Source organism: Thalassophryne amazonica, chromosome 15 (assembly GCF_902500255.1).
Source record: "Thalassophryne amazonica chromosome 15, fThaAma1.1, whole genome shotgun sequence".
NCBI classification, from domain to species: Eukaryota; Metazoa; Chordata; class Actinopteri; order Batrachoidiformes; family Batrachoididae; genus Thalassophryne; species Thalassophryne amazonica.
The window spans coordinates 13,367,120-13,393,253 of NC_047117.1; the positions used below are offsets into that span (position 1 = coordinate 13,367,120).

General features: G+C 45.3%; 1 long non-coding RNA gene across 1 annotated transcript; it reads right to left on the reverse strand.

Moving 5' to 3' along the window:
- Positions 1–1,661: 1,661 nt before the first annotated feature.
- Positions 1,662–19,822, reverse strand: LOC117526476. Its single transcript, XR_004565301.1, has 3 exons — positions 19,812–19,822; positions 15,631–15,635; positions 1,662–1,885 (listed from the first exon to the last, which is right to left on the reverse strand). It is a non-coding gene; the product is annotated as an uncharacterized LOC117526476 (long non-coding RNA).
- Positions 19,823–26,134: the final 6,312 nt, after the last annotated feature.

Below are 26,134 nucleotides of genomic sequence, written 5' to 3' on the forward strand. Positions count from 1 at the left end.
TCTCTGACTTTGCCAAGGCAATTGTGCAGTCTTTTTAAGTGTGTGTCACATTTAGTCCCAATTGGGGTTGAAAGACAAATTCCCTGACCTTTGCCAAAATGAATTCTTTCAGGGCAGTTTTGAGTTCAACCTTCATTGACGCACTAAGTTTGGTAGAAATCAGAGAAAGGACCCGGGAGGAGTCGATCAATAAGCAGACATGACCCCAGTGAGTGACATCTGACACATTTGATGTCATGGGCAATTCCAGACCCCAGCTAAATACTGTATGTGAGCCAAGTCTCAGGGATTCAGTAAACAGCGTGAAGGTGATGGAGGGCATCTCGAAATACAACTTACTGCACTGGGAAACCTTCAGAAATCAATCTGGCCTTATTAACATGCTGCTTGGGTTGAATAGAGGATTTAAATAATGAAATTAAGGTCCAAACCAAATCTTTCTGACACTGAAAACAAAAACGACCGTTCTACTCGGTCAGACATTTTTGGCATCCACAGATCGAATCGCTGCAGGGTTGTGAGTTTTAAGATCCTTTATGACTTCTAGAGCAGACCGCATATGATCTGCACCTAATTTTGATTTGTTCAATCTCACCTGGTCCAGATTTATGAGATTAGGAAGCAGGATGTAAATCTGTGGGCTGAATCCTTAAGTTTTATAATCTACGTTAAGAAGGCTGACGGTCTCCATTGAAATACGACCAGGAACCTTTGAGCAAAAGTCAAAAAGACTGGCTTGAGAGATATAACAGATAGAAAAAAAAATTCTGAGGAGCTGTCAAGTATGTGTGTGTGTCTTAAAACAGCTGATGAGCTACAGTAGTGTTCAGAATAATAGTAGTGTTATGTGACTAAAAAGCTTAATCCAGGTTTTGAGTATATTTCTTATTGTTACATGGGAAACAAGGTACCAGTAGATTCTCACAAATCCAACAAGACCAAGCATTCATGATATGCACACTCTTAAGGCTATGAAATTGGGCTATTAGTAAAAAAAAAAAAAAAGTAGAAAAGGGGGTGTTCACAATAGTAGTGTGGCATTCAGTCAGAGTTCGTCAATTTTGTGGAACAAACAGGTGTGAATCAGGTGTCCCCTATTTAAAGAAGAAGCCAGCACCTGTTGAACATGCTTTTCTCTTTGAAAGCCTGAGGAAAATGGGACGTTCAAGACATTGTTCAGAAGAACAGCGTAGTTTGATTAAAACCTTGATTGACAGGGGAAAACATATACGCAGGTGCAAAAAATTATAGGCTGTTCATCTACAATGATCTCCAATGCTTTAATATGGACCAAAAAAAAAAAACGCGTGGAAGAAAATAACCATCAAAATGGATAGAAGAATAACCAGAATGGCAAAGGCTCACCCATTGATCAGCTCCAGGATCATCAAAGACAGTCTGGAGTTACCTGTAAGTGCTGTGACAGTCAGAAGATGCCTGTGTGAAGCTAATTTATTTGCAAGAATCCCCCGCAAAGTCCCTCTGTTAAAAGACGTGCAGAAGAGGTTACAATTTGCCTTCAGCTTGGCGCTCAACACTATCATCCCCGAATAAAAGCTCTTCTGATACTTTAATTACTAAATCTACTGGTACCTTGTTTCCCATGTAACAATAAGAAATATATTCAAAACCTGGATTAATCTTTTAGTCACAGAGCACCATCGGGCCAGGTTATGATAGTTCCAGATGTGATAGGAGCACTTTTCCTGAGGAGGATGTATGCTGGCCTCACAAGCAGGGACAGGTGATCTAACTGGCCATGGTGGGGTAGAGGCTTCACCCTGAAGCCCATCTTGATGTTCGAGTACACCTTGTCCAGTATATTGTCTCCCCTAGTTGCACACCTAACATGCTGATAGAATTTGGGGAGCACAGTCTTTCAATCCTGCTATAATGTGGACAGCCTCAGGATACATGCTCTGCTGGCTACTGATGGTGTCATGTAGCCGTCCGAGGGCCGAGCTAGCTTTAACATCAGATGGAATGTACACAGCAGTAACCATAACAATGTTGAATTCATGTGGCAGGTAAATCGGTCTGCATTTAACAAACATGCACTCCAAGTCTAGGCAGCAGTAACTGCTCACACTCTACACCAGTTGCTATTAATAAACATGCACAACCCTCCTGCTTGAAGAGGTGTTGCAAAGAGGAAAAACTGTTCAAAGATAGGTGCACCAAGCTTGTGGCATCATATTCAAGAAGACTTGAGGTTGTAATTGCTGCCAAAGGTGCATCAACAAAGTTTTGAGCAGAGGGTGTGGATACTTATGTACATGTGAATACTTAGTTTTTTATTTTTAGTGAATTTGCAAAAATGAAAAAAAAAAAAAGCTTTGTTAATTTTGTCATTATGGGGTGTTGTGAGTAGATTTTTGAGGGATGCACTATACATTTTATGTCTTACTGGAGGAAATGTTTTGCTCTGCACACCTTTTCTACACTATGTCTTGAAATGTGGTTTGTCCTGTTCTGTTCTTCCTGTTTTTATATGTGACATCATTGTTTTTGTCTCTGATCACAAGTCATATCATATCACTGTCTATCATATTCACGTCAGTACAAATCCATTAATTATGCAAAGACCGCCCACATGACTGGTCTTATGAAGTACAGGTACTAAACGCTCCCTATGTTGTGGGTCAGTGTTCTCCTCATCACCTGCATCGCAACATCAGCGACCATGATGAGAGGTAATTGTTTATTATGAGAGGTAAAGGCTTTATTTTACTCAATGTGCGCAATCATGTTCTAAATTTCTGGGGAGAGACTGTCGGGTATTTTCTCCTCCAAACATTTTTAAAACCTTTAACAAGACAAACAGAGTCAAGAAACACCAGTGAGACAGAAAGTCAAATTTTACGCGCGGAGTGCAGTCAGGCTGTACACCAAGGCTACACTAAAGTCTGGCCTGCTTTTCCGCTCTTTTTATTAAGAGACGCCCTCATCACATAAACAAAAACTTGTCCTAAGGGTGGGGGTGATGACGCAAGACAAGTTTCTTCCCGTAACATAAACGCATACGTCAATAAGTGCAGCTGTAAGGAAGAACACTTTCTTTTACACAGGTCAGCACATCTCGTTCGTCTGTTGCAGTTATCAGCTGTTCTGCATCTGCCTGAAGTGTCCTGTCCTTCACACTCCTTCACACTAAGCACCACATCACAACAGTCAAAACGTTCTCTTACTCCCAGTCGTTAGAGGCTGCGAAAACAAAGTTATATTATAATAATAAGTACATCCAGCCCTTCATTCCCAGCTCAGATTGACCCCAGAGTGCTAAAACAAGGTTGAATAACACATACATTCTCGGGGTTAGGTGCAAACAGCACAACACCATTTTCATAAGAAAGAAGACGAAGGTACAAATGTTTAACAGTGATAACATATATATATATATATAAAATCCTTAACATTTCCCACCTGTTTATCACCTGTTAAATATACAGTAGGCATCACCCAGCTTAGTTAGTTAGTTTATTAACTTAATCTATTCTGTCCACGTTTTTATTAATTGAACACCACCAACAGATGGAAGATTCGAATCCAGCTGCTATTTGATCAACCAGTTTATACTCGTCAGGCACTCCTCTGGGGACTCCTATTGCGTCAATATATGTTGGATTTCCTACTCCTTTCCAATCTCTTTTTACTCTATGTCTGGCTATGCCTTTCTGCCAATCCTCAGGAATAAGAGAGGCTGCATATGTCGTAACGTCTTCAGGGGTCATGGGTAACAATAATGATATTAATGCACAATAACCTGACACATTTCGTGGCAGTCTGTCACCACACCACCACCATACATCACTTCGGCTGACTGGTATAAATGAACCGTTTTTCTGTATTATTCGACTACACCACTTGTCTTATTACTTTTTCAGCTAAAGCTTCATAGGCTAAGAGTGTGTTAACTCATCACGTCAACAGTTCAAGCTTGAACTGGAGTTGTGAGCTTTTCAATATCATCATAATTCTCAGTACAGTCATTATAGTTTTCTCCACTAAGGTCTGACTGTTTCAATGCTTGATATTTTGGCATAGTTTGTTGGAAGGCCAGATTACACTGTACAAATGTATTTGACACCATTTTGCCAACCATTGTTTTGATATAAGGGATCACACAACACATGCAAAGTCCAATCAGAATTAGGACTATAATAACTGGTGTCACCATTTTCAATAGTAACTGCCAACATGGTCCTGAAGTCAACCAGGACCAGGGATTCCACCGGTTCACGGCTAGGGTGTCTTTATGCATTGCATCACGAAGTTTATTCAGCTCTTCCAATGCGTCCTGCATATCCACTGAATGAATGGAGTCTGGGATGAAAGTACAGCATGTTGTGTTCAGCAGAACACAAACTCCTCCCTGTGAACCAGTAAGCAAGTCTAAAACCATGCGATTTTGCATCACCATGGTACGTAAAGCATCTATTTCAGTGTTTTGAGCTGCTACTATTTTTTTTAGTTACATTCATGAACAGACCCAATCGATAATTCAGAGTTTCAATCATTAATGAATTTTTTCCCACTCCTATCCAGGGGAACAATGAATGTGCTATTTTATCTCCTACAGACCACAATTTTTTGGTCCTTTAGTACATCCGAGCCCCACATGTGATCATGTGGTAACACATCTGGGTATATCAATCTCCTCCGTCTGGTGCTGCCATTCTTCTCTGTGGAGGTCCTACCACATATGTATGGTCAGTCACCTGGGTAGGTGCACACACACCACCCCAATTTGGTGGGAGACTCATGTACAGTCTGGAACCACAAAGCCAATAGATGTCATCATACACCGGCATTTACAGGTGGTAGCAAAAACTTACTAACATAAGCACATGATTCATCTGTTCCCCATGGACAGGAGCCTGTATAATTACATCCCCGTCCAATGTGATGAAGATAAGTACCATCCACATATTATGTTTTGGCTAGGCTTAAATTATTTGATAAAACATACGTTTGGGTACACAGACGTTTCTTAATTTTACCTACAGTTTTATTCCCTGTCCCGTAAAAGCAATTTGGGAATGGCCGTTGTGATGACAATTTAACGTGATGATATTTTTGCGTTTCCCTTCAGTCTAGTCAATGGAGCAGCACTTGGGCACGCTTGTACGTCCTCTGTTGAAATCCCTATCATATAAGTGGTTGCACTGAGGCAAGTGGTGTTAGAACTGCCCCCGAAATACAGTTTGATTATGCATCCGTATGATAAGACATTCTGTCACCCTAGCAGGGTACGGTTTAGCCGTCAGAGCTGGGTGTGTTGAGGATATAGGTATTTGCGAACAAACATAACAATTAGTAACGTAATTCCATAGCCAATAAATGAACATATCTGTACCACATATTAGTATGGTATATATGAGGGTGTCCATCTGTCTCGTTCACATTATGAATAAACCTCTTCTGACGTTGCTTGCGTTGTTCTCTGGCTCGGTCCACAGTGAGCTGCAATTCTTGGGTCAACCACCAGGCCAGGAATCCGAGGAGCACGAAACACACTAAGATCACAACGCAACCGGCTGCCCTACCAACAGTCCGGCAGCGGCGGCGCTGAGCACGCCGCTCCGGGGTCTGCTGTAGTTCAGTCATGATTGCTAGGATACAGTGTTGTTAGCCACCTCACCTAATAGTGCAAGGATCTCCCTGCTTCACTGGCATTGAGACAATCTATTGCTAATTAAATAGACTCCCTTTGTAGCCAGACTTCCCCTTACACTGTGGAGGCCGCCAACACACGCTGTATCTTACAGTGATGTATCCACATTGATCTCTCCGCTATCTTTACTGCAGTTGGTGTTGTTAACAGCACTTGGTATAGACCTTCCCAACGAGGACTGGACTCTGATGAACACCCAGTCTCCTGGCTAGACTACTGGAAGGCCGTCCTGTGGAAGATCAAAATTATTCGGCAGTAAATGTGTTTAAGTTATCTCTTTCTGTGTTAATGTCTTTTTCATAAAATTTGCTAATGTTTGTTCCTCATCTGCTGTTTTAAGTATCCATGTCAAAATTGGTAGACGATATGGTCGTCCATAAAGTATCTCAAATGGTGTTAACCCTGATGGTGTTGGTGTTATTCTCATATACAATTTTACTAGGTCCAAACATTCAATCCAGGTTCGTTTTGTCTCTTCTATACATTTCCTTAATCTTATTTTTATTGTGCCCTTTGTCCTTTCCACTAATCCGGCACTTTGTGGATGATAAGCACAATGATTTTTGAGATTAACCTGTAGCGCTTCTCCTATGTATTGCACTATTGTATTAACAAAATGCGCTCCATTATCTGAATAGACTGTTTCTGGTATTCCAAATCGTGGGATGATGTCTTTGCATAATGCTTTAGCCACTGTAAGTGAATCTGCATGTTTTGTAGGGAACAATTCTACCCATTTTGAGAAGGCATCAATTATGACTAAACAAAATTCCTTCCCTTCATGTTTACTCAGCTGTATATAATCCATATGAATCACTTGAAAGGGATATTGTGGTGTTGGAAATTTACCTCTTTGGGGTCTCAAATTGCCTTGTGAGTTGTGTTTTGCACATATCATGCATGCTCTACAATGCTGTTTTGCATATGCATCGAACCCATAAAGACAAAAAATAGATTGCAATTGCGATATCATACCCCCTGATGAGACATGCGTCACGCCATGGCTCATAATAGCCGCCCATTTAACCATATTTTTTGGCAATATGGGTTTCTTTCGTGGTCATACGTACAAATCATTTGCATACGTAGCCCCTTTAGCTATCCACATTTGTTTTTCTCTGTCAGTTGCCTGCTGTTGCATGTCAGCAAGCAGTGTATGACCTAAATGCAAATCTGGAGTAGTTTCCTGTACAACAAAAATAGAAGAAGCTGCTGCTGCCTCTTTTGCTGCTCTGTCAGTAAAATCATTTCCTTTTGAAATACTGTCAGAGCCTTTGGTGTGAGCCGCACATTTGCATATAGCAATTTGTTGAGGCAACTTCACAGCTTTCAGTAGTGCAGTTAGGAGAGTGGCATGAGTCACTGGCTCTCCAGATGATGTCACCATTCCACGCTCTTCCCACAGTTTTGCAAACACATACACTGTGCTGAAAGCGTACTGGCTGTCTGTATAAATTGATACAGCCGTACCTTTAAACAGATAGCAAGCCGCAGTTAAAGCAACTAATTCAGCTGCTTGTGCTGAAAATGACGATGGCAATGAAGCAGAATCCAATACTTCTGAATTTGTGACAACAGCATATCCAGATTGTGTTTGTCCATAAGCGTTTTTAGTGGAAGAACCATCCACATACACAATTGTACTGTTTGGGATGGGTGTGTCCCGGAGGTTTGGGCGTGCTTTCGTACAGACTGTAGCTACATCAAGACAATTGTGCGGCTCACCATCCTCAGGTAAAGGTATCAATGTGGATGGATTCAATGTTGTACAGCGCTCTACCGTAAGGTGTGGTTGTGATAATAGCAAGGACATACACGAAAGATGTCTTGCTGGGGACAAAAGGCTCATGTTTGTCTGCAACAGAAGTGCAGAAACTGCATGTGGAACTTTCAGTGTCAACTGAACAGCCATAGAGGCTGCAACAACAGCCTGTACACATTGTGGTAGAGCACTTGCCACTGCATCCAATTTAGATGAGTAGTGGGCAACTGGCCTTAATTTTGAGCCATACACTTGAACCAAAACACTAGTCATGAACTTATTCTTACAATCAGCTGTTTGAATGAATGGTTTACTATAATCTGGTAGGGCCAAAACTGTGGATGACACTGTTTGTTTTACTTTTACAAAAGCTTCCTCAGCATCTTTGTTCCATTCCAACACGGTTGACATTGAAATATCATCCTTGTACATCAAATCAGAAAGTGGACTAGTCAATTCTGCATAACAGGGAATCCATGCCCTGCAGTAATTAGTCAGTCCAAGAAATGACATCATCTGCTTTTTGGTTTGTGGTTTTGGAGCGTGTAAAATTGCTTCCTTCCTGTCAGACAGGATCGTGCGCCCTGTGGCTGATAATTCATGTCCTAAATATTTTACTTTATCCCTACACAACTGAACTTTGTTTTTACTCACTTTGTGGCCATTGTCAAAAAATAAGAAACATAATAATGCTACTGTGTCAATTATGCAGTTTTCTCGTGTGTCAGAGGCAATCAAAATGTCATCGACATACACTAATAGTTGGCTATCTGCCGGTGGAACGAAATTAGCTAAACATGCTGACATGACTTGAGAATAAATAGTTGGGCTCTCTGCGTAACCCTGCGGTAATCTGGTGAATGTATATCGTTGTCCTTTAAAGGTAAAAGCAAACCAGAATTGACTATCTGGGTGTACTGGCACAGAGAAAAATGCATTACTTATGTCAATTACTGAGAAACTATTAGAATTTTGTCTCAGCGAATTTAACAAGGTGTGTGGATCTGGAACACATGGTGCTCTTTTAATCACAGCAGCATTTACTGCCTGCAGATCTTGAATCATTCTCCACCCCACTGAGGGCGGAGCCTTTTTTACAGGAAATATGGGTGTGTTACATGGTGAATCTGGACATGGCACTATTACTCCTGCTGTTAATAAATTCTCTATTACTGGCCTGATTCCTTCAATTGCATCAGGTTTCAATGGATACTGTCTTACACATGGTCTGTATTCTGTTTTTGGTCTTATAACTACAGGTTGTGCATTTTTTATCAGTCCTACGTCTGAAGGACCTGTTGTCCACAATCCTGATGGTACCGAAGAGAGAAGATCATCTTCTTCAGGACTCAGTGAAACACTCAGGATTGTGAAGTGGACACATCAATGTGTGTTCCAGCTGTCAGCACCAATGAGACATTAACTGGCACTTTATACAATTTAGTTGATGGACTGAACTCCGTTCGTGGTCCAACTCTGCTCCAGTCAGTGGCTGACAAAGCTGTTATGACTGTCAGTCCCAATTCTTGCCATTCTGTCAAATATGGTTTACAAAGTGACACATGTAATGGCATACCTGTGAATCTCAATTTTAAAACGTCTTCAGTGGCACCTGTTACTGTTATGACAGCTGTTGAGTTGCCAACATGAATCAAATCGGTCATTGTCAGCTTCACAGGTGAAATATTTTTCAATTTGTTTTCATACACTGGTGTTCCTGGCAATATGCCACTATGGACCCTAAATACACTCTCAAATCTGCATCTAAACTCTGTCCATGGCTCTCCTTCTTTCTGTGTTGTCCTGGTAATTTCAGTATAATTTATCTTTGGTCCTAACACACCTTTTGCACGTGTAATCATAGCTTCCACTCTTGTTTTCAAGACTAGATCATCATGTGTCAGTGGTACGCCTTGTTGGTCTGCAGGATTCCAGTCCCTGCGTATCTGACTCCATTTAGGGCCACATGCTTTCATCCACACCTGTTGGACTTCAGGTCCATTAAGGTGGTAAGAATTTCTAATGTTTTCTATATCCTGCATAAATCCCTCAATATCGACATGTGGCGATGGTATCATGTCGACTGCTGCTTTGATATCATCAGCATTCCATGTTCGATATACGAGCATGGTTGTTCGATGTCCTGCTGTTCCTGCACGAGGATTTGGTACTTCTACCATAGGATAGGCACCTCCCTGGTCACTGTGTTCCACCATGGGAGGGGCTGTAGGCACTTTCGCTTGACTGCGTGTTTGTGGTTTTTCTGGTTTTTCAGGTTTTTCACTTTTTACCTTAGGTTTTACTGCCAAATCATACTGTGGTGGCGGTACATCGTCATCCTCTGGTAGAGGAGATAAGGGTGTTGTTGTCACCGACGATCCAGCCGGCGGTGGTTGCTGAGGCTGTTCTGGTTCTCTGTGCTGAATTATCACATCTTCTTCTGCCTTACCTACAGCTTTCTTTTTCCTTGCTTTCTCTAATCGTCGCTTCTCTGCTCCCTTCTGTCTGTTCTCTGCTTCCTCCTCCCAAAATGCCACTAAATCTGCCCCTACTTTCTGCATCTTTTTCTCATCACCTTTATGTTCCTGTTCTAACTCCTTCTTTAGCTTCTGTATACTGATCAGGTTCAGTCGTCCATCAAAGTCATGTTTATTTATCCAGGTCTCCAATTTCTTTGTTGCTTTTGGATTTTTTTTGCTTCCATAAATTTCTAGTCGTCAGTTGATACATTTTCCTTATTTTTAGACGTCTTACCCCCCATTGTTATTATCCCTTGTTATAATTTGGACTTCAGACGGGGGCACACCTAGGGTGTTCTAAATCTGAAGTTTTCACACTTTCTTTGGACGTGACAATTAATTTGCCGTCGTGTGGTTGATTCCTTTCACCTCCCTGTAGGAAGCGGAATCACTTGCCTCTGCTTCCACACGCACGGTTGTCACTAACGTTGTCCAAAGTATTACACTTTCACACAGTTATTTACACTTACACAAAACACTATTTACACATAGAAACACTTTTAATAATCGTACGCGTATTCTTATGCCAGGGGAGCTCGCCCTCCCGTGAAATTTAACTAATGTCCTGCATTAGGGGACTCCGCCGTCCCTGCCAAATTTAACTACTTTTTTACAGTGCACGTATTTCTACCCGGGATTTCCTTTACGTATTAAAACAGAGGAGTCCGTATCCTCCTTCCGGAATTTAACTACGTGCGTCCCTCGCAACTGTAGAGGAGTCCGCCCTCCTTACAGAGTTTAACTGTGTTTCATTAACAGACGATTCTGTATCATCGTTTACGGAGTTTAACTGTTTTATGTGATCACTTTTATCCCCTACCGGTACGCGTATTAAAACAGAGGAGTCCGCACCCTCCTTACAGAGTTTAACTGCTTTGCATTAACAGACGATTCTGTATCATCGCTTGCGGAATTTAACTGTTTTATGCGATCTGATCACCACTCACTCAGTACTGTTTACAAAGAAATTTTACTCACTGACTCGACTTCCTGTCTGTCTTCTTCGGGAAAATCTCGTCAACCAGACGATGCCAACGGTGGTCGACAATTGCAGACACGATCAATCGATCGGACCTTGGCCAAGGATTTACGTCTGGACTTGACGACCTCCGCCGGACACCTCCGGTGTTGTTGAGATCCCGGACGAGCCCCCAGTCAATGTCGGGTATTTTCTCCTCCAAACATTTTTAAAACCTTTAACAAGACAAACAGAGTCAAGAAACACCAGTGAGACAGAAAGTCAAATTTTACGCGCGGAGTGCAGTCAGGCTGTACACCAAGGCTACACTAAAGTCTGGCCTGCTTTTCCGCTCTTTTTATTAAGAGACGCCCTCATCACATAAACAAAAACTTGTCCTAAGGGTGGGGGTGATGACGCAAGACAAGTTTCTTCCCGTAACATAAACGCATACGTCAATAAGTGCAGCTGTAAGGAAGAACACTTTCTTTTACACAGGTCAGCACATCTCGTTCGTCTGTTGCAGTTATCAGCTATTCTGCATCTGCCTGAAGTGTCCTGTCCTTCACACTCCTTCACACTAAGCACCACATCACAACAGTCAAAACGTTCTCTTACTCCCAGTCGTTAGAGGCTGCGAAAACAAAGTTATATTATAATAATAAGTACATCCAGCCCTTCATTCCCAGCTCAGATTGACCCCAGAGTGCTAAAACAAGGTTGAATAACACATACATTCTCGGGGTTAGGTGCAAACAGCACAACACCATTTTCATAAGAAAGAAGACGAAGGTACAAATGTTTAACAGTGATAACATATATATATATATATATAAAATCCTTAACAGAGACATCAACCCAAGTGACGATAGGGTCACCTTCACGCAAACACAAAGTTGGCCAATATTTCAACATGTGTGGCATCAGAAGACTTGGAACTCAGTATGAACAGTACAGTCAATAGAGAGCTGAAGGCACAAAGGCAAAGCATGCAAACGAACATGGATTTTGCCCACGACACCTCCAGAGCTCCCACCATTCAGGACAAACTCAACAGTCTGTTTGGGTGGACTTGACAATGCATGTGAAGTGGAAGAACCACTTGGTTGAGCTCATACAGATGCACGAAGGTCCATTCCACCTGTCATACTGTTGCGTCACCAGGCCAGTACCAGAAGTTGAGAGATGTCCTCTCTGAGATGGAAGAGAAAGATATCCTACACAAGTCTTCCAGTGAAAGGATCTAGCAAAGAACATTGGTACTTGTATGGAAGAAGAATGGAAAATTATGCATCTGTCGAGATATCGTCTACCTTATAGGTAACACTCTCAGCCGTTATTTGTGCCGAACGCACGTAATCATTTCTGGATTGTTTGCAGGCGTCCTGTTTTCCCTACTTACAGCTGGAGGCTGGGTTCGTGGATGTTGGAGGAGTGACGGTCTTCACTCCTCACTTCGAACTTGTGATAAGTAGTGATTCAAACTATGCATTACTGTGTTTGAGGTGGAGGTGTTATTCCCACCTAAAGAACGAACTTGCTGACTGTTTACTGGGCGTGTTTTCACACACCCCCATTAACTGTTTTCTGCCCTGCCAGCAGTACCTGATCTGACACCTGGAGACGGTGTCCACCTGGGGATTCGTGACTTGGCGGCTCTGGTGTGTTCCAGATCTGGTGGCAGTGGAAATCGTGTGGGGCCCGGCTCTTCTCTGGACGGTTGTCTCCTATCCTCGAGCCTGCCCACACGTCACCCTTGTATATTTGACTGTAATCCAAATTCTGCATCTGTCTGTATTCCGTTGTGCACGTTTCACAACAGTAAAGTGTTGTAATTTTTGACTCATCCATTGTCCGTTCATTTACGTCCCCCGTTGTGGGTCCGTGTCACTACACTTTCCAAACAGGATATCTCGGCCAGCGTCATGGATTCCGAGGGGCGTCAACCAACGATTGAACAACCAATGGAAGAGCAGGGTGCACAGGTGCCAGCGGGAGGCGTGGTAGGTGAGTTGCAGCAAATCCTCACTGCCTTCACTGCTCGGTTGGATCTAATGACCGAGCAGAATATCATTCTCAATCGCAGGATGGAGGCTCTCACCGCACAGGTGGAAGCGCTGCTGCAGCCCCTCCTGCTGCTGTCCTGGTGCCGAATATAGACGTTCCAATGGTCGTTCAATGAACGCCCCCACCATCCCCTGAAGCATACATAAGCATACCCTCTGTGTTCCCGGACCGGCGCCACCTCCTGCCCGGATCATTGACGGGGAGCCGGCTTGGACAGTGCACCAGCTCCTGGACGTCCGCCGAAAGGGCCAGGGGTTCCGGTACTTGGTGGACTGGGAGGGGTATGGACCTGAGGAATGCTCCTGGGTGAAGAGGAGCTTCATCCTGGACCCGGCCCTCCTGGCCGACTTCTACACACGACACCCCGACAAGCCTGGTCGGGCGCCAGGAGGCGCCCGTTGAGGGGGGGGTCCTGTTGTGTGGGCCGCTGAAGAGGAGGTACTGCTGACCCACCACCAGAGGGCGCCCTGCCTAAAGTGTGGGCTTCAGGCACGACAGGGCACCGGAGCAACCGGGAGTGACAGCTGTCACTCATCAACAAGCACCAGCTGTCACTCATCATCACCACTACCATCATCATAAAAGCCGGGCAGCAACTCCATCTCGCTGCCGAGATATCGTCTACCTTATAGGTAACACTCTCAGCCGTTATTTGTGCCGAACGCACGTAATCATTTCTGGATTGTTTGCAGGCGTCCTGTTTTCCCTACTTACAGCTGGAGGCTGGGTTCGTGGGCCCGGCTCTTCTCTGGACGGTTATCTCCTATCCTCGAGCCTGCCCACACGTCACCCTTGTATATTTGACTGTAATCCAAATTCTGCATCTGTCTGTATTCCGTTGTGCACGTTTCACAACAGTAAAGTGTTGTAATTTTTGACTCATCCATTGTCCGTTCATTTACGTCCCCCGTTGTGGGTCCGTGTCACTACACTTTCCCAACAGGATATCTCGGCCAGCGTCATGGATTCCGAGGGGCGTCAACCAACGATTGAACAACCAATGGAAGAGCAGGGTGCACAGGCGCCAGTGGGAGGCATGGTAGGTGAGCTGCAGCAAATCCTCACTGCCTTCACTGCTCGGTTGGATCTAATGACTGAGCAGAATATCATTCTCAATCGCAGGATGGAGGCTCTCACCGCACAGGTGGAAGCGCGCGCACAGGGCGCTGCTGCAGCCCCTCCTCCTGCTGTCCTGGTGCCGAATATAGACGTTCCAATGGTCGTTCAACGAACCCCCCCACCATCCCCTGAAGCATACATAAGTCCCCCGGAGTCGTACGGAGGCTGTGTCGAGACATGCGCAGACTTCTTGATGCAGTGTTTGCTCGCCTTTGCACAGCGTCCGGTAATGTACGCGTCAGACTCCAGCCGGGTGGCTTATGTGGTTAATTTGCTTCGAGGTGAGGCACGCGCCTGGGCTACGGTGCTTTGGGAGCAAAATTCACGGCTCCTAACAACATATACTGGGTTTGTGACAGAGTTCAGAACGGTCTTTGATCACCCAAATAGAGGCGAGACCGCTTCAACAGTGTTGCTGTCTATGAGGCAGGGGCGTCGGAGCGCAGCCGAGTATGCAGTTGACTTCCGCATCGCGGCTGCGAGGTCCGGCTGGAATACTGTTGCACTTTGCGCCGCCTTGCTAAACGGACTGTCGTTGGTCCTGAAGGAGCACCTGGTGGCTAAGGATGAGCAGCGGGATTTGGACGGGCTTATTGATCTAGTTATACGATTAGACAATCAGTTAGAGGAACGCCGTCGGGAGTGAGACGAAGGACGTGGCCGGGCACGCGCCGTCCCTCTCCCTTCCGGGTCCGAAAAGGTTCCGCCCTCCACACGCTCCACAGCCTCAACACTCCGTGTGGTAACAGCTCCCCCTGCTGACGATGCTATGGACACGAGCAGGGCCAAATTAAGAACTTCTAACAGACAGAGGAGACTGGCCCACGGGGAGTGCTTTGTCTGCGACTCAAGCGAGCATCAGCAGAGAGACTGCCCCAAGCAGTTAAACACCAACGCCCGCCCTTAGAAACTGGGCTAAGGGTGGGCCAAGAAATTCACGTGGGACACACGCGCATTCCTGCACGTCTCCCAGTTACAATCCTGAGTGGGGATTTAACCCTTCAAGCCCCAGCACTGGTGGACACGGGGTCAAAAGGGAATCTGCTGGACAGCAGATGGGCAAGGGATGTAGGGCTCCCTCTGGTGGCGCCCCCTTCACCATTGATGGTGCGGGCACTAGATGGCACCCTTCTCCCTTTAATCACACACAAGACACTACCTGTAACTCTGGTAGTGTCTGGGAATCATCGGGAGGAGATCGAGTTTTACGTGACTCCTTCTACCTCCCGCGTAATCTTGGGCTTCCCGTGGATGTAAAACACAATCCCCGGATTGATTGGCCGTCTGGGGTTGTGGCTCAGTGGAGCGAAACCTGCCACCGGGAGTGTGTAGGATCCTCGGTTCCCCCCGGTTTGACTGCTAATGAGGAGGTTAAAGCCCCCCCCCCAATCTGACGGCGGTGCCTGAGGTGTACCACGATCTTGCTGATGTCTTCAGAAAAGATCTGGCACTCACTCTTCCCCCGCACCGTCCGTATGATTGCGCCATTGATTTGATCCCGGGCGTTGAGTACCCGTCCAGCAGGCTGTACAACCTCTCACATCCAGAGCGCGAATCAGTGGAAACCTACATCCGGGACTCGTTGGCTGCCGGGTTGATCCATAACTCGATCCATAACTTGTATATTTGACTGTAATCCAAATTCTGCATCTGTCTGTATTCCGTTGTGCACGTTTCACAACAGTAAAGTGTTGTAATTTTTGACTCATCCATTGTCCGTTCATTTACGCCCCCTGTTGTGGATCCGAGTCACTACACTTTCCCAACAGTAATTTCTTAATGAAAATTGGTTGTGCATATAGGGAACAGATGAGCAGGACAGGCCAGGCAACAATGCGTGTATTATGCTACACTCAACAAAAATATAAACGCAACACTTTTGGTTTTGCTCCCATTTTGTATGAGATTAACTCAATGATCTAAAACTTTTTCCACATACACAATATCACCATTTCCCTCAAATACTGTGCACAAACCAGTCTAAATCTGTGATAGTGAGCACTTCTCCTTTGCTGAGATAATCCATCCCACCTCACAGGTGTGCCATATCAAGATGCTGATTAGACACCATGATTAGTGCACAGGTGTGCCTTAGACTGCCCACAATAAAAGGCCACTCTGAAAGGTGCAGTTTTATCACACAGCACAATGCCACAGATGTCGCAAGATTTGAGGGAACGTGCAATTGGCATGCTGACAGCAGGAATGTCAACCGGAACTGTTGCGCGTGTATTGAATGTTCATTTCTCTACCATAAGCCGTCTCCAAAGGCGTTTCAGAGAATTTGGCAGTACATCCAACCAGCCTCACAACCGCAGACCATGTGTAACCACACCAGCCCAGGACCTCCACATCCAGCATGTTCACCTCCAAGATCGTCTGAGACCAGCCACTCGGACAGCTGCTGGAACAATCGGTTTGCATAACCAAAGAATTTCTGCACAAACTGTCAGAAACTGTCTCAGGGAAGCTCATCTGCATGCTCGTCGTCCTCATCGGGGTCTCGACCTGACTCCAGTTCGTCGTCGTAACCGATTTGAGTGGGCAAATGCTCACATTCGCTGCTGTTTGGCACTTTGGAGAGGTGTTCTCTTCACGGATGATGCGAAGGAGATGTGTTGCACTGCATGAGGCAAATGGTGGTCACACCAGATACTGACTGGTATCCCCCCCCAATAAAACAAAACTGCACCTTTCAGAGTGGCCTTTTATTGTGGGCAGTCTAAGGCACACCTGTGCACTAATCATGGTGTCTAATCAGCATCTTGATATGGCACACCTGTGAGGTGGGATGGATTATCTCAGCAAAGGAGAAGTGCTCACTATCACAGATTTAGACTGGTTTGTGCACAGTATTTGAGGGAAATGGTGATATTGTGTATGTGGAAAAAGTTTTAGATCGTTGAGTTAATCTCATACAAAATGGGAGCAAAACCAAAAGTGTTGCGTTTATATTTTTGTTGAGTATACTTTTACTCAGGTATGTGATTCTTTAAAAAAAAAAAAAAAAAGTGATGGGGGGGGGGGTGGTTTGCTTCATACACTCTTACTCTGTCCAATAGGTGACACTTTTTATTTATTATATTATTGTTCAAATTAGTTTTTTAAGAGATGTTAATTATATATATATAAACCATTTCCTGACATGTTAATAGCACTTTTTGTTTAAAATTATGTAAGTTGTGTACATTCTTATGTAAAAATATAATTTTTAATATATATGTATGTGGATATAAATCTTGCTTTGGAAGGCTGAATTATTAAAACCAAGTTAACTTTGGAAAGAAAACATGCATTTTTCCTGCATGTATCACAGAGCAGCAGGAAACATTAAGTGGGAGAACAACAAAGATAATCTATGCCCTGTTGATGTGCTGATCTTATTACTTTTCAGGTGAAAATAATAAATAATTCATGATGTCTATGTACAAACACTCACTCTCTGACCACGCAGATTGTGAAATTTCATGATCATCACCTATCTCTATATATGTATAGAGATAGGTATAGAGATCTCTACCAGAGATATAGAGATAGGTGATGATCGATCTCTATATCGCTGGTAGAGATATAGAGATAGGTGTCTAACAAAGTTCTGTGACATTTTCATGAACTTTCAGCATCAGAGAGAGGAGAACGTGCACTTCAGTATCTGTTGTTTACTTGCCATTGCCTCCAAGATGGCCACAATGGCTGGTCACGCCCATAATTCTGATATCTGAATCTATAAGCAAAATATAACCATCGAGCAGTGGTAACAAGCATCACCTTGAGGAGATGGAGGAGCAGAAGAACAAGCCAGAATCAAGACATTCATTCAATTATTAAAATGATTTTGCATGTGTATTTTTGAAGTGGTGCCTCAGATGAAGCCCTAGCAGAAGTTCAAAAAGTTGCAGTTGACTGGCCGCTTGAGGTTGGCTCCAAAACAGAGCACATTCCCATAGGATTCCATGTTAAAATGTCCAACTTTAGCGCAGAAATAAACATGTTTATAACTGGGTACAAAAAACGGTTTTGATCTCTGTAAATAGTTTCCTTCTCTATGACAACTGTTCTGGGAGTGAATTTTGTTTTTAATTTCTTAGTATACAAATAATGAATGTTTATGAGTTCAATGGTATGAATATTTCATGAGGTGAAAGCTGGAACGTACCATTCAACAAGGCAAAAATAGATCTTTGTCATTTGATATTTTTTTAATTTATAAACAACAGAAAAGGGACTTATATTTTGGTGTTCGTCATTGCTGCTTAACAGTCCAACACGAACTTTAAATGGGAGTCCAAGATGAAGTCTGTGATGCTGTGCACTGCATGACTTTCTGTACTTCCAAAAAAAAAAAACCCCCCAAAAAAAGACTGTGTACTTTCTCAGTCCAGCTAAAAATCACATCAGCTTTTCATTCTAACAGCTCTTCATGCCTCCAGACAACTTACAGCGGAATGGATTTGTTTTTTGTTTTTTTGGGGGGTGTGTGTGTGTGTTAGAAGAATTAGCACCGTCAGTTAGTTCCTTCAAAACGCCATCTGTCAGCAAAACAAACTCCACGTTTAGCTAAACACTGCCCCCACTATGAGCGGGGCTCACAGCATGCAATGATACAAAACGTATGGAACCAAACTGCACGCTAAATGCAACACAGCACAAATGGGATGAATAATCCATGTCATGTGACATACAAAGCACCAATCAAATGACAAGGATCTGTTATGTGTCGGACGCAGCCCGGAGAACCGACCAGCGTTTGAAGGACCCAGTATGAAATAAGCAGAGCACGGTACAAAAGATAACTGAATTTAATACATAACAGTGATGTGATAAAAAACACAACAAAAGAGTGCGCGGTCTGGCGTGGTGGTGACACGGTGCGCTCCTAGCAGCACAAACGGTCCGGAGCCAGAAACTGTTTGGACCCAAGGACCCCGCCGACACCCCCCAGGTGGCCGCGACAAACCGAGTCTGTGAAAGAAGAAATCATTATGTGAGTCCACACTCCACACACAGAGAGACCGCTCAAAGGTGTACAAACAGCAAACACTTCCTGGCTTAATTGCAAATCAGCTTCCCACCCTGCAGGCATAGAACACCCTGTTCACAAAACTCCACTGCAGTGGAAGCTGATTAAACGACTAACATACAGCTCAATACAATAAGGTGTGAGGGACACCACATTTACTGACTGTATAAATGTTAGTCACAAAACCAAACGTACCTCAGGAAGTGTGCTGACGAGCGTGAGACCTCACCCCCTCCTCTTTCACAGACCATGCATCAAACCTGGACGTTCTCTGCATCCACTGATGGGAGATGGCTCTAGAGACGACGATCTCACCCGTCTGGTCACAAGGTCGAGTCTCTGGCAAATACACACTGTGTACTCCAGACTTAAATGCTACCATGTTCCAATCCATGTAGATGCACCACAGCTGTGAGTCCTGAACGAGCTGCACCTGATCAGCCTCAGGTGATCAGGGTGAGGTCCTGGTAACTCAGCCACACAGCCACTCAGTCCCAAATGCGCACCACCTGGAAGGAAAACCAAGAGACAGAAACAGAAGACAAACAAAAGCCAGCCAGGCACACCAGCCACAACAGGACCCCACCCTCATGGGAAGCCTCCCGGTGACCACACAAACCTGGCCCAGGAGAAACACCCCCCTCCAGGGACCATGGCTGGAAACCGTATCTGCATTTGTCTTCCAACAGAACGGTTGACGTCTTCTCCTCTGGCTGCATCTTTGCCTTTGTTTCTGTCAGTCTATTAGCACAGGTGTGGCCAGGAGTTCGTAAACCTGTGCGGTCAGCCTTTGTCCAACCACGTTTATAATCTGATTAGTCATAAAACAAAAAAGACAAACACAAACAACCAAACCATCCCCCCCCCCTCCCCAGAGGACCGTCCCATCAAACCCCGGGAAGAGGAGAAAAGAAAAACAACCCAAACTTAAGCTAACAAATAAAAACGCTAACACCCCCCCCCCCCCCCCCCCCCCCCCCCCCCCCGACGACATGTAGGGACCAACACCCCCCAGAGGACATCCCGCCAGCTCCAGGAGTAATAATCACAGCCGAGGTCCCTCTGGGATCCAAAGTCACCCACGGGGACTCCCAGCGCCTCCCAGAGGACCGTTCCATCAACCCCAGGAGACGCCTCCCCTCATGACCAACGGACCCAGCCCCGGCTGTCTATGGCTAGATGGACCCACAGCCCTTTCCCCCCCACAGGACACCACAGTCAGACCCTGAGGGCGGAAACCGGGGGGAAAAACAAAAGGAAAGAAAAAAAAACATATAAACAAAACAACCCCAACCCCACCCCCTTGGCGCAGTGGAAACTGGAAGAACGTCCAGCGTCACCAACCGTGACTATACCCCAGAAGCCAACCGGGAGGAGTGGAACAGCGGTTATGGCAGACGGCACAAAACGGCGCCACTCCTCCGACTTCCAAACCAGCCACCAGCTGCGGGTATATTCCACTGCCCCAAACCTCAGCCACGCCGATGGCAGATGGCTCAAAGGCGCGCTGAAGCCGGAGGTGGAACAGGGAATCACCAAAAAAAAAAAAAAACAACCCTCCCCAGGTGCAGAGGTTACCTGGGAAACGCCCAGCATAACCAAACTGCACCACTCCAGCAACGCCGACACGTACAGGTCACACGGCTGGAGTCAGAGGAGAAGAGAGGGCATAACAAAAAACAAACAAAAAAAAAAAAACAACCCAATAACCCCCCCATCACCCCCCAGGGGACCGTCCCATCAAACCCCGGGAGATGAAACTAAAAGAAATAAAAGGAAAGACTAACAGACTAACATAAAGTTGCTTGGGTCTTCGTTTTTGCTCCAAACAGGCTGCAGGGTCACAACCCCAGACACTAATAGTGGAAAAAAAAATAAAATCCCACACAAAAACCAACTCAAAAAACACCCACAAGAAATGAACCAACACAAAACTAATCAGTGGTTTATACCGTCAAGCTCAAACAAATCGAACACACCTGTTCCAACTTAAGAGCTTAACGGTAATGTGACTCAGTCACCACAAGAGGGAGCCAGAGTGCTAAAAATGAAAAACCCCCTTTGGTGACAGAGAAAACAAACTCGACCTGCTTTTCTGTGCGCAGCTGTGTGCAACACACAACCAAAAATGTGATTCAACTAAATAACACCGGAGCTGACACAACAGACGCAGTAGCTATCATTACCCGGGGAAACGGGGCTACGACTGTAACACAGGAAGCACCGCGACCCGTGCCACAGAGCTCCGCCGTGCGCGTTCACCCATTACAGACCCACTCCTGCAGCTCCCGTTTAAACCTCTTATCCGGTCGAAGTGTGACGCGAAGCCATCGCCAGTCACACTCCACCACGACCCACGGATAAGGCACACACAGGAACACGGCTGCATGAGCGCTCAAATCAGTATTCAATAATGGGTTCTCCAACGCGCACCATCCGGGCGGAGAGCACCCGCAACTGATCCGGATAACTTCTGAACGTCTGCTGCCGCCTTCCCGGCGCGTTACCGTCTCTGCTACCGCTGGGTCCGTGATGTTTGGCCAGAGACTACTGTTATGTGTCGGACGCAGCCCGGAGAACCGACCAGCGTTTGAAGGACCCAGTATGAAATAAGCAGAGCACGGTACAAAAGATAACTGAATTTAATACATAACAGTGATGTGATAAAAAACACAACAAAAGAGTGCGCGGTCTGGCGTGGTGGTGACACGGTGCGCTCCTAGCAGCAGAAACGGTCTGGAGCCAGAAACTGTTCGGACCCAAGGACCCCGCCGACACCCCCCAGGTGGCCGCGACAAACCGAGTCTGTGAAAGAAGAAATCATTATGTGAGTCCACACTCCACACACAGAGAGACCGCTCAAAGGTGTACAAACAGCAAACACTTCCTGGCTTAATTGCAAATCAGCTTCCCACCCTGCAGGCATAGAACACCCTGTTCACAAAACTCCACTGCAGTGGAAGCTGATTAAACGACTAACATACAGCTCAATACAATAAGGTGTGAGGGACACCACATTTACTGACTGTATAAATGTTAGTCACAAAACCAAACGTACCTCAGGAAGTGTGCTGATGAGCGTGAGACCTCACCCCCTCCTCTTTCACAGACCATGCATCAAACCTGGACGTTCTCTGCATCCACTGATGGGAGATGGCTCTAGAGATGACGATCTCACCCGTCTGGCAAATACACACTGTGTACTCCAGACTTAAATGCTACCATGTTCCAATCCATGTAGATGCACCACAGCTGTGAGTCCTGAACGAGCTGCACCTGATCAGCCTCAGGTGATCAGGGTGAGGTCCTGGTAACTCAGCCACACAGCCACTCAGTCCCAAATGCGCACCACCTGGAAGGAAAACCAAGAGACAGAAACAGAAGACAAACAAAAGCCAGCCAGGCACGCCAGCCACTACAAGGATCCACTCAGCCGTTATATAAAACAAAACGTTTAAGCCATAAAGTTCTGTGTTACTGTGGGCGTGGTCACTTTGAGTGACAGCGGCTCAGCAGAGTGTCTCCGCCTCTTACTGTGACCATCACTGAGAGTCCGCTCGATGCAGCAAAGGTGCACAACAGGAGTAAATGTAAAATTCAAACCAAAACGTAGGCAGAGGATGGCAACAAACAACCGGGTTAAACAAAGAGCAATTCGCACAGAGAATGTCACAAATATCAAAACTCACTAGAGGTGTAAAAGAATAATCTGGCAACGGAAAAGGAAAAAGTGCAGTCCAAAATAGTGAACACAAATGAACAGACAAGCGACAGGTGGTGTGAGCTGAAAATGAGAAACAGCTGTAGGGGAGACTGGGTGACAACGGCACACCTACAAACACACTCACACACACACAGAAACTGACAAAGACAAAAGTGTTACAAACCTCAAGAAACCCTGGGAGTGAGTCGAAACTAAGACACACCATATTAATAGTCACACTGAAAGGAGAACAGAAAAATAACCAAGTACAAAACCAAGGAAGAAAAGGCAGAAACATGGAACTCAAATATGTAAAAGAGTGCGATCAGGGAAACAACACAACTAACAGGCATGGACACAGGACTGAAACACAATGACAATGAACAGAAAGACACAGACAGGGGACAGACCATAACATCATGACTGGTATTGCTGGACCTTGATAAAAACATACCTGTTCACCATTTTGACATATTCACTGTCAATGTTCACAAAAAACACTGATTTCTAGCTGCAAGAAATTCTGGTTTTCCCATTCATTTTAATAAAAATGGCAAAATGGGTCTGAGGGGGCGGTTCCCAAAGTGATGTCAACAAAGTCAACATTTCTGTGAGAAATGTTGACTTTGGTGACATGCAGTGGTGTCAAAAGTGCACACATTTGTTACTTAAGTAGAAGTATAGATACTGCAGTTTAAAAACACTCTGGTAAAACTTGAAGTATCAACTTGACCTCTTTACTCAAGTAAAAGTGAAAAAGTATGTGCTCCAAAACCTACTTAAAGTATAAAAGTATAATGTAACCTTTAAAAAAAAAAGGTAGATGCCACTATATGAATTGAAAGCTTAATTTAAAAACTGATTCGTTCTACATGTGGCCCAAGACCCAAAACCCCAAATTACCCCCCAACACCACCTGCACGAAAATGTTTCAATTCTAGAAGCTCTGAAATGCAATCTGGGACTATTCCAGACAATAAACTGCAGTGAGTGCAGCATCCATTTAGTGAAGAAAAAAAAAAAAAACAACTTTCTTTATTCAAATTCATTCCAGTAGTATTCTGCTCTTACAAGGATGCAGCAGTTTTCTAGTTTGGCAGATTGTTGGTTTTTTTTTTTTAGTTTATTTTCTACAAGCCCTCTGGTGGCTGAAAAGTCAGATGCGGGATGCACAAGACCTGTTACATTTGGGCCAAATGAACACTTGAGTAGGCTGGGCTTGTGCTGCTGCCCGCTCTTTCTGTCTTTGACGCTTCTGGCGTGAGGCCTCACTTCTTTCTGTCTCAAACTTCAGGCTGGCGGATTTGATGCTGGAACGCCAGCTGAGTCTATCTGTAGCTAGATGCTGCCATGACTGATGCTGAATGCCTGCAAGGGAGAGCTGTTTCTTCAGCTGGTACTTATAGCGCTTTTTGGGGGCCCCTTGGTTTCGTCTCCCTTCCTTGAGCTCGCCAAAGAGAATTAATTTCGGCATGCGTGTATCATCCATCCTGGCTACGTGACCTGCCCAACGAAGCTGTTGTTTGAGTATAACAGACTCCATGCTGGGCAATTTGGCTCTGGTAAGGATGTCCTCATTTGAGACGTAGTCCTGCCACTTGATCCCGAAGATGTTTCGGAGACAACGCTGATGAAAGCGTTCCAGTAATCTGATCTGCTGGTGATACAGAACCCAGGTTTCAGCTCCATACAGGAGGGTAGGGACCACAATGGCTCTGCAGACCTGCACTTTTGTGGAAAGGCGCAGTGCATGATTCTGCCAGACTTTCTTTGAGAGTCGACCAAAAGAACTGCTGGCCTTGGCAAGGCGACTGTCTAGGTCCTTGGCAACAGATGCGTCGTTTGAGATAACACTACCGAGACACGTGAAGTGCTCTACTGCATTCAGGCTGGTACCCTCGATGTTGATTTGGGGTGGGGTATATGCTGTATGGGGGACCGGTTGATATAGCACCTCTGTCTTTCTCAGGCTGATGGTAAGGCCGAAGGCTCTTGCTGCTTCAGCAAAACAGTTGACAATGTGCTGCAAGGCTTGCTCCGTATGGGTGACGAGGGCACAGTCATCTGCGAAGAGCAGCTCCATGATTAGCTGTTCTGTGATCTTAGTGTGGGACAGAAAGCGCCGCAAGTTAAACAGACTTCCGTCGGTTCTGAAGCGGATATAGATGCCGTCTGTCAAGTCTTCTTTGGCCTCACGAAGCATCATGCTGAAGAAGATGGAGAACAGAGTGGGCGTGAGGATGCAACCTTGTTTGACGCCATTTGAGATGGAGAAGCTGCCGGACAGAGTCCCGTTGTACTTCACTTGTCCCATCTGGCCTTCATGCAGCTGGCGGATGATGGTGAGGAGCTTTGGAGGGCAGCCAAGGCGTGCAAGAATCTTCCACAAACCCTCACGACTGACTGTGTCAAAAGCCTTGGTTAAGTCTATGAAGGCTGCATAAAGGGCCATGTTCTGTTCTCTGCACTTCTCCTGGATCTGTCTCAGGACGAAGATCATGTCGGTGGTTCCTCTGTTGGCCCGAAATCCGCACTGACTCTTGGGAGTATTTTCATGTGCTATGGTAGGGGTAAGCCTGTTGAGCAGCACTCGAGCCAAAATCTTACCTGCTATTGAGAGGAGAGTGATGCCCCTGTAATTAGAACAGTCGGACTTGTCGCCCTTGTTCTTGCACAGGGAGACAATGACCGCATGCCGAAGGTCATGTGGAACCATTTCCTTTTCCCAGCAACTGGAGAAGAGAATCTGAAGCTTGTCGAGGACTGCCTCACCTCCATTTTGGTACACCTCTGCTGGGATGCCATCTATGCCAGGAGACTTCCCTGGATTCAGCTGTGTGGTGGCCTTTCGGATCTCTTCAAGTGTTGGGGGGTCATCAAGTTCCCATTTCACCTCCACCTGGGGAATCTTCTCGACTGATGACTCTTGCACAGTGCGCTTGTCACTGAAGAGGTTTTCAAAGTGTTCTGACCAATGCTGCATAATGGTTTCCTTGTCCGTCAGAAAGGTGGAGCCGTCTGAGGAGCGCAGGGGTGCTTGCACTTGATGTGCTGGCCCATGGATGGTCTTAAGGGCTTCATAAAAGGAGTGCATGTCTCCGGCATCGACATGTTGTTGTGTCTTCTCCGCAAAAGCTAGCCACCAGTCGTTCTGCAGTATGCGGAGCTTGCTTTGCAGTGTGGAGCAGGCATTTCTGTAAGCTGTCTTGGCAGAGTGGTCATCAGGTTTAGCTAAAAGAGTCTTGTGGCATGCACGTTTCTTTTCTAGTCATTCCTGGATCTGTGCATCAGACTCATCAAACCAGTCTTTAT